General features: G+C 49.4%; 1 protein-coding gene across 2 annotated transcripts in view; it reads left to right on the forward strand.

The window, feature by feature from the left end:
- Positions 1-949: 949 nt before the first annotated feature.
- vcanb (versican b) overlaps positions 950-13,808 on the forward strand; it is a 145,812-nt gene continuing 132,953 nt past the window's right edge. For both annotated transcript variants that reach the window (XM_079256561.1, XM_079256562.1), the window contains exons 1-2: positions 950-1,049; positions 1,185-1,366. The gene's annotated coding sequence lies outside the window, so the exon portion shown is untranslated. The remainder of the gene's footprint in view (positions 1,050-1,184; positions 1,367-13,808) is intronic.

Genomic DNA, 13,808 nt, shown 5'->3' on the forward strand with positions numbered 1-13,808 from the left:
ACTCTGGTCCATTTGTCCCAGATCCTGGCGGTACGCCCCTCAGACTCTGGTCCAACGGTGCCAGATCCTGGCGGTACATCCCCCAGACTCTGGTCCATTTGTCCCAGATCCTGGTGGTATGTCCCCTGGACTCTGGTCCAACAGTCCCAGATTCTGGCGGGAGGTCCTCCAGACTCTAATTCAACCGTCCCAGATCCTGGTGGGCTGCTCCTCAGACTCTGGTCCAACGGTGCCATATCCTGGCGGGCTGCCCCCGGTCTCTAGTCCATTTGTCCCAGATCCTGGTGGTACGCCCCTCAGACTCTGGTCCAACCTTCCCAGATCCTGGCGGGCTGCCCCCGGTCTCTAGTCCATTTGTCCCAGATCCTGGCGGTACGCCCCTCAGACTTTGGTCCAATCGTCCCAGATCCTGGCGGTACGCCCCTCAGACTTTGGTCCAACGGTGCCAGATCCTGGCGGTACGCCCCTCAGACTCTGGTCCAACGGTGCCAGATCCTGGCGGTACGCCCCTCAGACTCTGGTCCAACGTTTCCACATCCTGGCGGTACGCCCCTCAGACTTTGGTCCAACAGTGCCAGATCCTCGCGGTACGCCCCTCAGACTTTGGTCCAACGGTGCCAGATCCTGGCGGTACGCCCCTCAGACTCTGGTCCAACGTTTCCACATCCTGGCGGTACGCCCCTCAGACTTTGGTCCAGCGGTGCCAGATCCTGGCGGTACGCCCCTCAGACTTTGGTCCAACAGTGCCAGATCCTGGCGGTACGCCCCTCAGACTCTGGTCCAACGTTTCCACATCCTGGCGGTACGCCCCTCAGACTTTGGTCCAACAGTGCCTGATCCTGGCGGTACGCCCCTCAGACTTTGGTCCAACGGTGCCAGATCCTGGCGGTACGCCCCTCAGACTCTGGTCCAACGTTTCCACATCCTGGCGGTACGCCCCTCAGACTTTGGTCCAACGGTGCCAGATCCTGGCGGTACGCCCCTCAGACTTTGGTCCAACCGTCCCAGATCCTGGCGGGACGTCCCACTGACTCTGGACCACAGTCCTGGTCTGGACCAAACAGCACATTTCTCCTTTTACTGATGTTGAGTTACATCATGGGAAATTCCTCTGATTTAGCCTTCCTCCTACTCCTCTTCCTCCTAAGCTTTCACTTCTTCCCTCCCTGTCTCTCCTCCTCCAGCTCCTCCCCCTCTTCCTCCTCCCCCTGCTCCTCCTCCTCCTCCTCGTCCTCCTCCTCCTCCTTCCCCTCGCCTGGATAATAACGGGTGAAAGTGGATTTGAACTTGCAGGCTGTGCTGAGAGGTGCAGGAGAACATCTGCTGGGAAATCCGAGTCTGCTGGAGTTTTTCCTGTTAAAGGAAGGTAGGAGACCTGATCTGTATCTGAGTTATTCTGAGGTAGGAGACCTGATCTGTATCTGAGTTATTCTGAGGTAGGAGACCTGATCTGGATCTGAGTTAGTCTGAGGTAGGAGACCTGATCTGGATCTGAGTTATTCTGAGGTAGGAGACCTGATCTGGATCTGAGTTAGTCTGAGGTAGGAGACCTGATCTGGATCTGAGTTATTCTGAGGTAGGAGACCTGATCTGGATCTGAGTTAGTCTGAGGTAGGAGACCTGATCTGGATCTGAGGTAGTCTGAGGTAGGAGACCTGATCTGTATCTGAGTTAGTCTGAGGTAGGAGACCTGATCTGTATCTGAGTTATTCTGAGGTAGGAGACCTGATCTGTATCTGAGTTATTCTGAGGTAGGAGACCTGATCTGTATCTGAGTTATTCTGAGGTAGGAGACCTGATCTGTATCTGAGTTATTCTGAGGTAGGAGACCTGATCTGGATCTGAGTTAGTCTGAGGTAGGAGACCTGATCTGGATCTGAGTTAGTCTGAGGTAGGAGACCTTATCTGGATCTGAGTTAGTCTGAGGTAGGAGACCGGATCTGGATCTGAGGTAGTCTGAGGTAGGAGACCTGATCTGGATCTGAGTTATTCTGAGGTAGGAGACCTGATCTGGATCTGAGTTATTCTGAGGTAGGAGACCTTATCTGGATCTGAGTTAGTCTGAGGTAGGAGACCTGATCTGGATCTGAGTTAGTCTGAGGTAGGAGACCTGATCTGGATCTGAGTTATTCTGAGGTAGGAGACCTGATCTGGATCTGAGTTAGTCTGAGGTAGGAGACCTGATCTGGATATGAGGTAGGAGACCTGATCTGTATCTGAGTTATTCTGAGGTAGGAGACCTGATCTGGATCTGAGTTAGTCTGAGGTAGGAGACCTGATCTGGATCTGAGTTATTCTGAGGTAGGAGACCTGATCTGGATCTGAGTTAGTCTGAGGTAGGAGACCTGATCTGGATCTGAGGTAGTCTGAGGTAGGAGACCTGATCTGGATCTGAGTTAGTCTGAGGTAGGAGACCTGATCTGTATCTGAGTTATTCTGAGGTAGGAGACCTGATCTGTATCTGAGTTATTCTGAGGTAGGAGACCTGATCTGTATCTGAGTTATTCTGAGGTAGGAGACCTGATCTGTATCTGAGTTATTCTGAGGTAGGAGACCTGATCTGGATCTGAGTTAGTCTGAGGTAGGAGACCTGATCTGGATCTGAGTTAGTCTGAGGTAGGAGACCTTATCTGGATCTGAGTTAGTCTGAGGTAGGAGACCGGATCTGGATCTGAGGTAGTCTGAGGTAGGAGACCTGATCTGGATCTGAGTTATTCTGAGGTAGGAGACCTGATCTGGATCTGAGTTATTCTGAGGTAGGAGACCTTATCTGGATCTGAGTTAGTCTGAGGTAGGAGACCTGATCTGGATCTGAGTTAGTCTGAGGTAGGAGACCTGATCTGGATCTGAGGTAGTCTGAGGTAGGAGACCTGATCTGGATCTGAGGTAGTCTGAGGTAAGAGACCTGATCTGGACCTGAGTTAGTCTGAGGTAGGAGACCTGATCTGGATCTGAGGTAGTCTGAGGTTGGAGACCTGATCTGGATATGATGTAGGAGACCTGATCTGGATCTGAGTTAGTCTGAGGTCGGAGACCTGATCTGGATCTGAGGTAGTCTGAGGTAGGAGACCTGATCTGGATCTGAGTTAGGAGACCTGATCTGGATCTGAGTTATTCTGAGGTAGGAGACCTGATCTGGATCTGAGTTATTCTGAGGTAGGAGACCTGATCTGGATCTGAGTTAGTCTGAGGTAGGAGACCTGATCTGGATCTGAGTTATTCTGAGGTAGGAGACCTGATCTGGATCTGAGTTATTCTGAGGTAGGAGACCTGATCTGGATCTGAGTTAGTCTGAGGTAAGATACCTGATCTGGATCTGAGTTAGGAGACCTGATCTGGATCTGAGTTATTCTGAGGTAGGAGACCTGATCTGGATCTGAGGTAGTCTGAGGTAGGAGACCTGATCTGGATCGGAGTTATTCTGAGGTAGGAGACCGGATCTGTATCTGAGTTATTCTGAGGTAGGAGACCTGATCTGTATCTGAGGTAGGAGACCTGATCTGCATCTGAGGTAGTCTGAGGTAGGAGACCTGATCTGGATCTGAGTTAGTCTGAGATAGGAGACCTGATCTGGATCTGAGGTAGTCTGAGGTAGGAGACCTGATCTGGATATGAGTTAGTCTGAGGTAGGAGACCTGATCTGGATCTGAGGTAGTCTGAGGTAAGAGACCTGATCTGGATCTGAGTTAGTCTGAGATAGGAGACCTGATCTGGATCTGAGGTAGTCTGAGGTAGGAGACCTGATCTGGATATGAGTTAGTCTGAGGTAGGAGACCTGATCTGGGTATGAGGTAGGAGACCTGATCTGGATCTGAGGTAGTCTGAGGTAAGAGACCTGATCTGGATCTGAGTTAGTCTGAGGTAGGAGACCAGATCTGGATCTGAGTTAGTCTGAGGTCGGAGACCTGATCTGGATCTGAGGTAGGAGACCTGATCTGGATCTGAGGTAGTCTGAGGTAGGAAACCTGCTCTGGATCTGAGGTAGGAGACCTGATCTGGATCTGAGTTAGTCTTAGGTAGGAGTCCTGATTTGGATCTGAGGTAGGAGACCTGATCTGGATCTGGGTTAATCTGAGGTAGGAGACATGATCTGGATCTGAGGTAGTCTGAGGTTGGAGACCTGATCTGGATCTGAGTTAGTCTGAGGTAGGAGACCTGATCTGGATCTGAGGTAGTCTGAGGTAGGAGACCTGATCTGTATCTGAGTTATTCTGAGGTAGGAGACCTGATCTGTATCTGAGTTATTCTGAGGTAGGAGACCTGATCTGTATCTGAGTTATTCTGAGGTAGGAGACCTGATCTGGATCTGAGTTAGTCTGAGGTAGGAGACCTGATCTGGATCTGAGTTAGTCTGAGGTAGGAGACCTTATCTGGATCTGAGTTAGTCTGAGGTAGGAGACCGGATCTGGATCTGAGGTAGTCTGAGGTAGGAGACCTGATCTGGATCTGAGTTATTCTGAGGTAGGAGACCTTATCTGGATCTGAGTTATTCTGAGGTAGGAGACCTTATCTGGATCTGAGTTAGTCTGAGGTAGGAGACCTGATCTGGATCTGAGTTAGTCTGAGGTAGGAGACCTGATCTGGATCTGAGTTATTCTGAGGTAGGAGACCTGATCTGGATCTGAGTTAGTCTGAGGTAGGAGACCTGATCTGGATATGAGGTAGGAGACCTGATCTGTATCTGAGTTATTCTGAGGTAGGAGACCTGATCTGGATCTGAGTTAGTCTGAGGTAGGAGACCTGATCTGGATCTGAGTTATTCTGAGGTAGGAGACCTGATCTGGATCTGAGTTAGTCTGAGGTAGGAGACCTGATCTGGATCTGAGTTATTCTGAGGTAGGAGACCTGATCTGGATCTGAGTTAGTCTGAGGTAGGAGACCTGATCTGGATCTGAGTTATTCTGAGGTAGGAGACCTGATCTGGATCTGAGTTAGTCTGAGGTAGGAGACCTGATCTGGATCTGAGGTAGTCTGAGGTAGGAGACCTGATCTGTATCTGAGTTAGTCTGAGGTAGGAGACCTGATCTGTATCTGAGTTATTCTGAGGTAGGAGACCTGATCTGTATCTGAGTTATTCTGAGGTAGGAGACCTGATCTGTATCTGAGTTATTCTGAGGTAGGAGACCTGATCTGTATCTGAGTTATTCTGAGGTAGGAGACCTGATCTGGATCTGAGTTAGTCTGAGGTAGGAGACCTGATCTGGATCTGAGTTAGTCTGAGGTAGGAGACCTTATCTGGATCTGAGTTAGTCTGAGGTAGGAGACCGGATCTGGATCTGAGGTAGTCTGAGGTAGGAGACCTGATCTGGATCTGAGTTATTCTGAGGTAGGAGACCTGATCTGGATCTGAGTTATTCTGAGGTAGGAGACCTTATCTGGATCTGAGTTAGTCTGAGGTAGGAGACCTGATCTGGATCTGAGTTAGTCTGAGGTAGGAGACCTGATCTGGATCTGAGTTATTCTGAGGTAGGAGACCTGATCTGGATCTGAGTTAGTCTGAGGTAGGAGACCTGATCTGGATATGAGGTAGGAGACCTGATCTGTATCTGAGTTATTCTGAGGTAGGAGACCTGATCTGGATCTGAGTTAGTCTGAGGTAGGAGACCTGATCTGGATCTGAGTTATTCTGAGGTAGGAGACCTGATCTGGATCTGAGTTAGTCTGAGGTAGGAGACCTGATCTGGATCTGAGGTAGTCTGAGGTAGGAGACCTGATCTGGATCTGAGTTAGTCTGAGGTAGGAGACCTGATCTGTATCTGAGTTATTCTGAGGTAGGAGACCTGATCTGTATCTGAGTTATTCTGAGGTAGGAGACCTGATCTGTATCTGAGTTATTCTGAGGTAGGAGACCTGATCTGTATCTGAGTTATTCTGAGGTAGGAGACCTGATCTGGATCTGAGTTAGTCTGAGGTAGGAGACCTGATCTGGATCTGAGTTAGTCTGAGGTAGGAGACCTTATCTGGATCTGAGTTAGTCTGAGGTAGGAGACCGGATCTGGATCTGAGGTAGTCTGAGGTAGGAGACCTGATCTGGATCTGAGTTATTCTGAGGTAGGAGACCTGATCTGGATCTGAGTTATTCTGAGGTAGGAGACCTTATCTGGATCTGAGTTAGTCTGAGGTAGGAGACCTGATCTGGATCTGAGTTAGTCTGAGGTAGGAGACCTGATCTGGATCTGAGGTAGTCTGAGGTAGGAGACCTGATCTGGATCTGAGGTAGTCTGAGGTAAGAGACCTGATCTGGACCTGAGTTAGTCTGAGGTAGGAGACCTGATCTGGATCTGAGGTAGTCTGAGGTTGGAGACCTGATCTGGATATGATGTAGGAGACCTGATCTGGATCTGAGTTAGTCTGAGGTCGGAGACCTGATCTGGATCTGAGGTAGTCTGAGGTAGGAGACCTGATCTGGATCTGAGTTAGGAGACCTGATCTGGATCTGAGTTATTCTGAGGTAGGAGACCTGATCTGGATCTGAGTTATTCTGAGGTAGGAGACCTGATCTGGATCTGAGTTAGTCTGAGGTAGGAGACCTGATCTGGATCTGAGTTATTCTGAGGTAGGAGACCTGATCTGGATCTGAGTTATTCTGAGGTAGGAGACCTGATCTGGATCTGAGTTAGTCTGAGGTAAGATACCTGATCTGGATCTGAGTTAGGAGACCTGATCTGGATCTGAGTTATTCTGAGGTAGGAGACCTGATCTGGATCTGAGGTAGTCTGAGGTAGGAGACCTGATCTGGATCGGAGTTATTCTGAGGTAGGAGACCGGATCTGTATCTGAGTTATTCTGAGGTAGGAGACCTGATCTGTATCTGAGGTAGGAGACCTGATCTGCATCTGAGGTAGTCTGAGGTAGGAGACCTGATCTGGATCTGAGTTAGTCTGAGATAGGAGACCTGATCTGGATCTGAGGTAGTCTGAGGTAGGAGACCTGATCTGGATATGAGTTAGTCTGAGGTAGGAGACCTGATCTGGATCTGAGGTAGTCTGAGGTAAGAGACCTGATCTGGATCTGAGTTAGTCTGAGATAGGAGACCTGATCTGGATCTGAGGTAGTCTGAGGTAGGAGACCTGATCTGGATATGAGTTAGTCTGAGGTAGGAGACCTGATCTGGGTATGAGGTAGGAGACCTGATCTGGATCTGAGGTAGTCTGAGGTAAGAGACCTGATCTGGATCTGAGTTAGTCTGAGGTAGGAGACCAGATCTGGATCTGAGTTAGTCTGAGGTCGGAGACCTGATCTGGATCTGAGGTAGGAGACCTGATCTGGATCTGAGGTAGTCTGAGGTAGGAAACCTGCTCTGGATCTGAGGTAGGAGACCTGATCTGGATCTGAGTTAGTCTTAGGTAGGAGTCCTGATTTGGATCTGAGGTAGGAGACCTGATCTGGATCTGGGTTAATCTGAGGTAGGAGACATGATCTGGATCTGAGGTAGTCTGAGGTTGGAGACCTGATCTGGATCTGAGTTAGTCTGAGGTAGGAGACCTGATCTGGATCTGAGGTAGTCTGAGGTAGGAGACCTGATCTGTATCTGAGTTATTCTGAGGTAGGAGACCTGATCTGTATCTGAGTTATTCTGAGGTAGGAGACCTGATCTGTATCTGAGTTATTCTGAGGTAGGAGACCTGATCTGGATCTGAGTTAGTCTGAGGTAGGAGACCTGATCTGGATCTGAGTTAGTCTGAGGTAGGAGACCTTATCTGGATCTGAGTTAGTCTGAGGTAGGAGACCGGATCTGGATCTGAGGTAGTCTGAGGTAGGAGACCTGATCTGGATCTGAGTTATTCTGAGGTAGGAGACCTTATCTGGATCTGAGTTATTCTGAGGTAGGAGACCTGATCTGGATCTGAGTTAGTCTGAGGTAGGAGACCTGATCTGGATCTGAGTTAGTCTGAGGTAGGAGACCTGATCTGGATCTGAGTTATTCTGAGGTAGGAGACCTGATCTGGATCTGAGTTAGTCTGAGGTAGGAGACCTGATCTGGATATGAGGTAGGAGACCTGATCTGTATCTGAGTTATTCTGAGGTAGGAGACCTGATCTGGATCTGAGTTAGTCTGAGGTAGGAGACCTGATCTGGATCTGAGTTATTCTGAGGTAGGAGACCTGATCTGGATCTGAGTTAGTCTGAGGTAGGAGACCTGATCTGGATCTGAGGTAGTCTGAGGTAGGAGACCTGATCTGGATCTGAGTTAGTCTGAGGTAGGAGACCTGATCTGTATCTGAGTTATTCTGAGGTAGGAGACCTGATCTGTATCTGAGTTATTCTGAGGTAGGAGACCTGATCTGTATCTGAGTTATTCTGAGGTAGGAGACCTGATCTGTATCTGAGTTATTCTGAGGTAGGAGACCTGATCTGGATCTGAGTTAGTCTGAGGTAGGAGACCTGATCTGGATCTGAGTTAGTCTGAGGTAGGAGACCTTATCTGGATCTGAGTTAGTCTGAGGTAGGAGACCTGATCTGGATCTGAGGTAGTCTGAGGTAGGAGACCTGATCTGGATCTGAGTTATTCTGAGGTAGGAGACCTGATCTGGATCTGAGTTATTCTGAGGTAGGAGACCTTATCTGGATCTGAGTTAGTCTGAGGTAGGAGACCTGATCTGGATCTGAGTTAGTCTGAGGTAGGAGACCTGATCTGGATCTGAGGTAGTCTGAGGTAGGAGACCTGATCTGGATCTGAGGTAGTCTGAGGTAAGAGACCTGATCTGGACCTGAGTTAGTCTGAGGTAGGAGACCTGATCTGGATCTGAGGTAGTCTGAGGTTGGAGACCTGATCTGGATATGATGTAGGAGACCTGATCTGGATCTGAGTTAGTCTGAGGTCGGAGACCTGATCTGGATCTGAGGTAGTCTGAGGTAGGAGACCTGATCTGGATCTGAGTTAGGAGACCTGATCTGGATCTGAGTTATTCTGAGGTAGGAGACCTGATCTGGATCTGAGTTATTCTGAGGTAGGAGACCTGATCTGGATCTGAGTTAGTCTGAGGTAGGAGACCTGATCTGGATCTGAGTTATTCTGAGGTAGGAGACCTGATCTGGATCTGAGTTATTCTGAGGTAGGAGACCTGATCTGGATCTGAGTTAGTCTGAGGTAAGATACCTGATCTGGATCTGAGTTAGGAGACCTGATCTGTATCTGAGTTATTCTGAGGTAGGAGACCTGATCTGGATCTGAGGTAGTCTGAGGTAGGAGACCTGATCTGGATCGGAGTTATTCTGAGGTAGGAGACCGGATCTGTATCTGAGTTATTCTGAGGTAGGAGACCTGATCTGTATCTGAGGTAGGAGACCTGATCTGCATCTGAGGTAGTCTGAGGTAGGAGACCTGATCTGGATCTGAGTTAGTCTGAGATAGGAGACCTGATCTGGATCTGAGGTAGTCTGAGGTAGGAGACCTGATCTGGATATGAGTTAGTCTGAGGTAGGAGACCTGATCTGGATCTGAGGTAGTCTGAGGTAAGAGACCTGATCTGGATCTGAGTTAGTCTGAGATAGGAGACCTGATCTGGATCTGAGGTAGTCTGAGGTAGGAGACCTGATCTGGATATGAGTTAGTCTGAGGTAGGAGACCTGATCTGGGTATGAGGTAGGAGACCTGATCTGGATCTGAGGTAGTCTGAGGTAAGAGACCTGATCTGGATCTGAGTTAGTCTGAGGTAGGAGACCAGATCTGGATCTGAGTTAGTCTGAGGTCGGAGACCTGATCTGGATCTGAGGTAGGAGACCTGATCTGGATCTGAGGTAGTCTGAGGTAGGAAACCTGCTCTGGATCTGAGGTAGGAGACCTGATCTGGATCTGAGTTAGTCTTAGGTAGGAGTCCTGATTTGGATCTGAGGTAGGAGACCTGATCTGGATCTGGGTTAATCTGAGGTAGGAGACATGATCTGGATCTGAGGTAGTCTGAGGTTGGAGACCTGATCTGGATCTGAGTTAGTCTGAGGTAGGAGACCTGATCTGGATCTGAGGTAGTCTGAGGTCGGAGACCTGATCTGGATCTGAGGTAGTCTGAGGTAGGAGACCTGATCTGGATCTGACTTTGTCTGAGGTAGGAGACCTGATCTGGATCTGAGGTAGTCTGAGGTCGGAGACCTGATCTGGATCTGAGGTAGTCTGAGGTAGGAGACCTGATCTGGATCTGAGGTAGTCTGAGGTAGGAGACCTGATCTGGATCTGAGTTAGGAGACCTGATCTGGACCTGAGTTAGTCTGAGGTAGGAGACCTGATCTGGATCTGAGGTGGGAGATGTGATCTGGATCTGAGGTAGTCTGAGGTTGGAGACCTGATCTGGATCTGAGTTAGGAGACCTGATCTGGACCTGAGTTAGTCTGAGGTAGGAGACCTGATCTGGATCTGAGGTGGGAGACGTGATCTGGACCTGAGTTAGTCTGAGGTAGGAGACCTGATCTGGATCTGAGGTGGGAGACCTGATCTGGACCTGAGGTAGTCTGAGGTCGGAGACCTGATCTGGATCTGAGGTAGTCTGAGGTAGGAGACCTGATCTGGATCTGAGTTAGGAGACCTGATCTGGACCTGAGTTAGTCTGAGGTAGGAGACCTGATCTGGATCTGAGGTGGGAGACGTGATCTGGATCTGAGGTAGTCTGAGGTAGGAAACCTGATCTGGATCTGAGTTAGGAGACCTGATCTGGATCTGAGTTAGTCTTAGGTAGGAGTCCTGATTTGGATCTGAGGTAGGAGACCTGATCTGGATCTGGGTTAATCTGAGGTAGGAGACATGATCTGGATCTGAGGTAGTCTGAGGTTGGAGACCTGATCTGGATCTGAGTTAGTCTGAGGTAGGAGACCTGATCTGGATCTGAGGTAGTCTGAGGTCGGAGACCTGATCTGGATCTGAGGTAGTCTGAGGTAGGAGACCTGATCTGGATCTGACTTAGTCTGAGGTAGGAGACCTGATCTGGATCTGAGGTAGTCTGAGGTCGGAGACCTGATCTGGATCTGAGGTAGTCTGAGGTAGGAGACCTGATCTGGATCTGAGGTAGTCTGAGGTAGGAGACCTGATCTGGATCTGAGTTAGGAGACCTGATCTGGACCTGAGTTAGTCTGAGGTAGGAGACCTGATCTGGATCTGAGGTGGGAGATGTGATCTGGATCTGAGGTAGTCTGAGGTTGGAGACCTGATCTGGATCTGAGTTAGGAGACCTGATCTGGACCTGAGTTAGTCTGAGGTAGGAGACCTGATCTGGATCTGAGGTGGGAGACGTGATCTGGACCTGAGTTAGTCTGAGGTAGGAGACCTGATCTGGATCTGAGGTGGGAGACCTGATCTGGACCTGAGGTAGTCTGAGGTCGGAGACCTGATCTGGATCTGAGGTAGTCTGAGGTAGGAGACCTGATCTGGATCTGAGTTAGGAGACCTGATCTGGACCTGAGTTAGTCTGAGGTAGGAGACCTGATCTGGATCTGAGGTGGGAGACGTGATCTGGATCTGAGGTAGTCTGAGGTAGGAGACCTGATCTGGATCTGAGTTAGGAGACCTGATCTGGACCTGAGTTAGTCTGAGGTAGGAGACCTGATCTGGATCTGAGGTGGGAGACGTGATCTCGATCTGAGGTAGTCTGAGGTAGGAGACCTGATCTGGATATGAGGTAGGAGACCTGATCTCGATCTGAGTTAGTCTGAGGTAAGAGACCTGATCTGGATCTGAGGTGGGAGACCTGATCTGGATCTGAGTTAGTCTGAGGTAGGAGACCTGATCTGGATATGAGGTAGGAGACCTGATCTGGATCTGAGTTAGTCTGAGGTAAGAGACCTGATCTGGATATGAGGTAGGAGACCTGATCTGGATCTGAGTTAGTCTGAGGTAAGAGACCTGATCTGGACCTGAGTTAGTCTGAGGTAGGAGACCTGATCTGGACCTGAGTTAGTCTGAGGTAGGAGACCTGATCTGGATCTGAGGTGGGAGACGTGATCTCGATCTGAGGTAGTCTGAGGTAGGAGACCTGATCTGGATCTGAGGTAGGAGACCTGATCTGGATCTGAGGTAGTCTGAGGTAAGAGACCTGATCTGGATCTGAGGTGGGAGACCTGATCTGGATCTGAGTTAGTCTGAGGTAGGAGACCTGATCTGGATATGAGGTAGGAGACCTGATCTGGATCTGAGTTAGTCTGAGGTAAGAGACCTGATCTGGATATGAGGTAGGAGACCTGATCTGGATCTGAGTTAGTCTGAGGTAAGAGACCTGATCTGGACCTGAGTTAGTCTGAGGTAGGAGACCTGATCTGGATCTGAGGTGGGAGACCTGATCTGGACCTGAGGTAGTCTGAGGTAGGAGACCTGATCTGGATCTGAGTTAGTCTGAGGTAAGAGACCTGATCTGGACCTGAGTTAGTCTGAGGTAGGAGACCTGATCTGGATCTGAGGTGGGAGACCTGATCTGGACCTGAGGTAGTCTGAGGTTGGAGACCTGATCTGGATCTGAGTTAGTCTGAGGTAAGAGACCTGATCTGGATTTGAGGTAGTCTGAGGTAGGAGACCTGATCTGGATCTGAGTTAGTCTGAGGTCGGAGACCTGATCTGGATCTGAGTTAGTCTGAGGTAGGAGACCTGATCTGGATCTGAGGTGGGAGACCTGATCTGGACCTGAGCTAGTCTGAGGTTGGAGACCTGATCTGGATCTGAGTTAGTCTTAGGTAGGAGACCTTATCTGGATCTGAGTTAGTCTGAGGTAGGAGACCTGATCTGGATCTGAGGTAGTCTGAGGTAAGAGACCTGATCTGGATCTGAGGTAGTCTGAGGTAAGAGACCTGATCTGAAACTGAGTTAGTCTGAGGTAAGAGACCTGATCTGGATTTGAGGTAGTCTGAGGTAGGAGACCTGATCTGGATCTGAGGTAGTCTGAGGTAGGAGACCTGATCTGGATCTGAGGTAGTCTGAGGTCGGAGACCTGATCTGGATCTGAGTTAGTCTGAGGTCGGAGACCTGATCTGGATCTGAGGTAGTCTGAGGTAGGAGACCTGATCTGGATCTGAGGTAGTCTGAGGTAGGAGACCTGATCTGGATCTGAGGTAGTCTGAGGTAGGAGACCTGATCTGGATCTGAGGTAGTCTGAGGTAGGAGACCTGATCTGGATCTGAGGTAGTCTGAGGTAGGAGACCTGATCTGGATCTGAGGTAGTCTGAGGTAGGAGACCTGATCTGGATCTGAGGTAGTCTGAGGTAGGAGACCTGATCTGGATCTGAGGTAGTCTGAGGTAGGAGACCTGATCTGGATCTGAGTTAGTCTGAGGTCGGAGACCTGATCTGGATCTGAGGTAGTCTGAGGTAGGAGACCTGATCTGGATCTGAGGTAGTCTGAGGTAAGAGACCTGATCTGGATCTGAGTTAGTCTGAGGTCGGAGACCTGATCTGGATCTGAGGTAGTCTGAGGTAGGAGACCTGATCTGGATCTGAGGTAGTCTGAGGTAAGAGACCTGATCTGGATCTGAGGTGGGAGACATGATCTGGATCTGAGTTAGTCTGAGGTCGGAGACCTGATCTGGATCTGAGGTAGTCTGAGGTAAGAGACCTGATCTGGATCTGAGGTAGTCTGAGGTCGGAGACCTGATCTGGATCTGAGTTAGTCTGAGGAGGTGACCAGTAAATTCCAGATATTTGAATTAACTTTTTTCCAGTTTAGTTCCAGTTTACGTCTGTTTATAGCCCCTCCACTGCTTGGCAGACCCCCCAGAGCTGGAACGGAGTCCAGATGTTGTTTCCTCTAGAAAAGGAAATATTTAGATTTATCCTCTGAGCTTTCAGTCAGATGATGATGATGTTTTAAAATTCATGAAACTGAATCACTTTTCTCT

This window comes from Telmatherina bonti (genome assembly GCF_933228915.1).
Source record: "Telmatherina bonti genome assembly, chromosome: 17".
NCBI lineage: Eukaryota > Metazoa > Chordata > Actinopteri > Atheriniformes > Telmatherinidae > Telmatherina > Telmatherina bonti.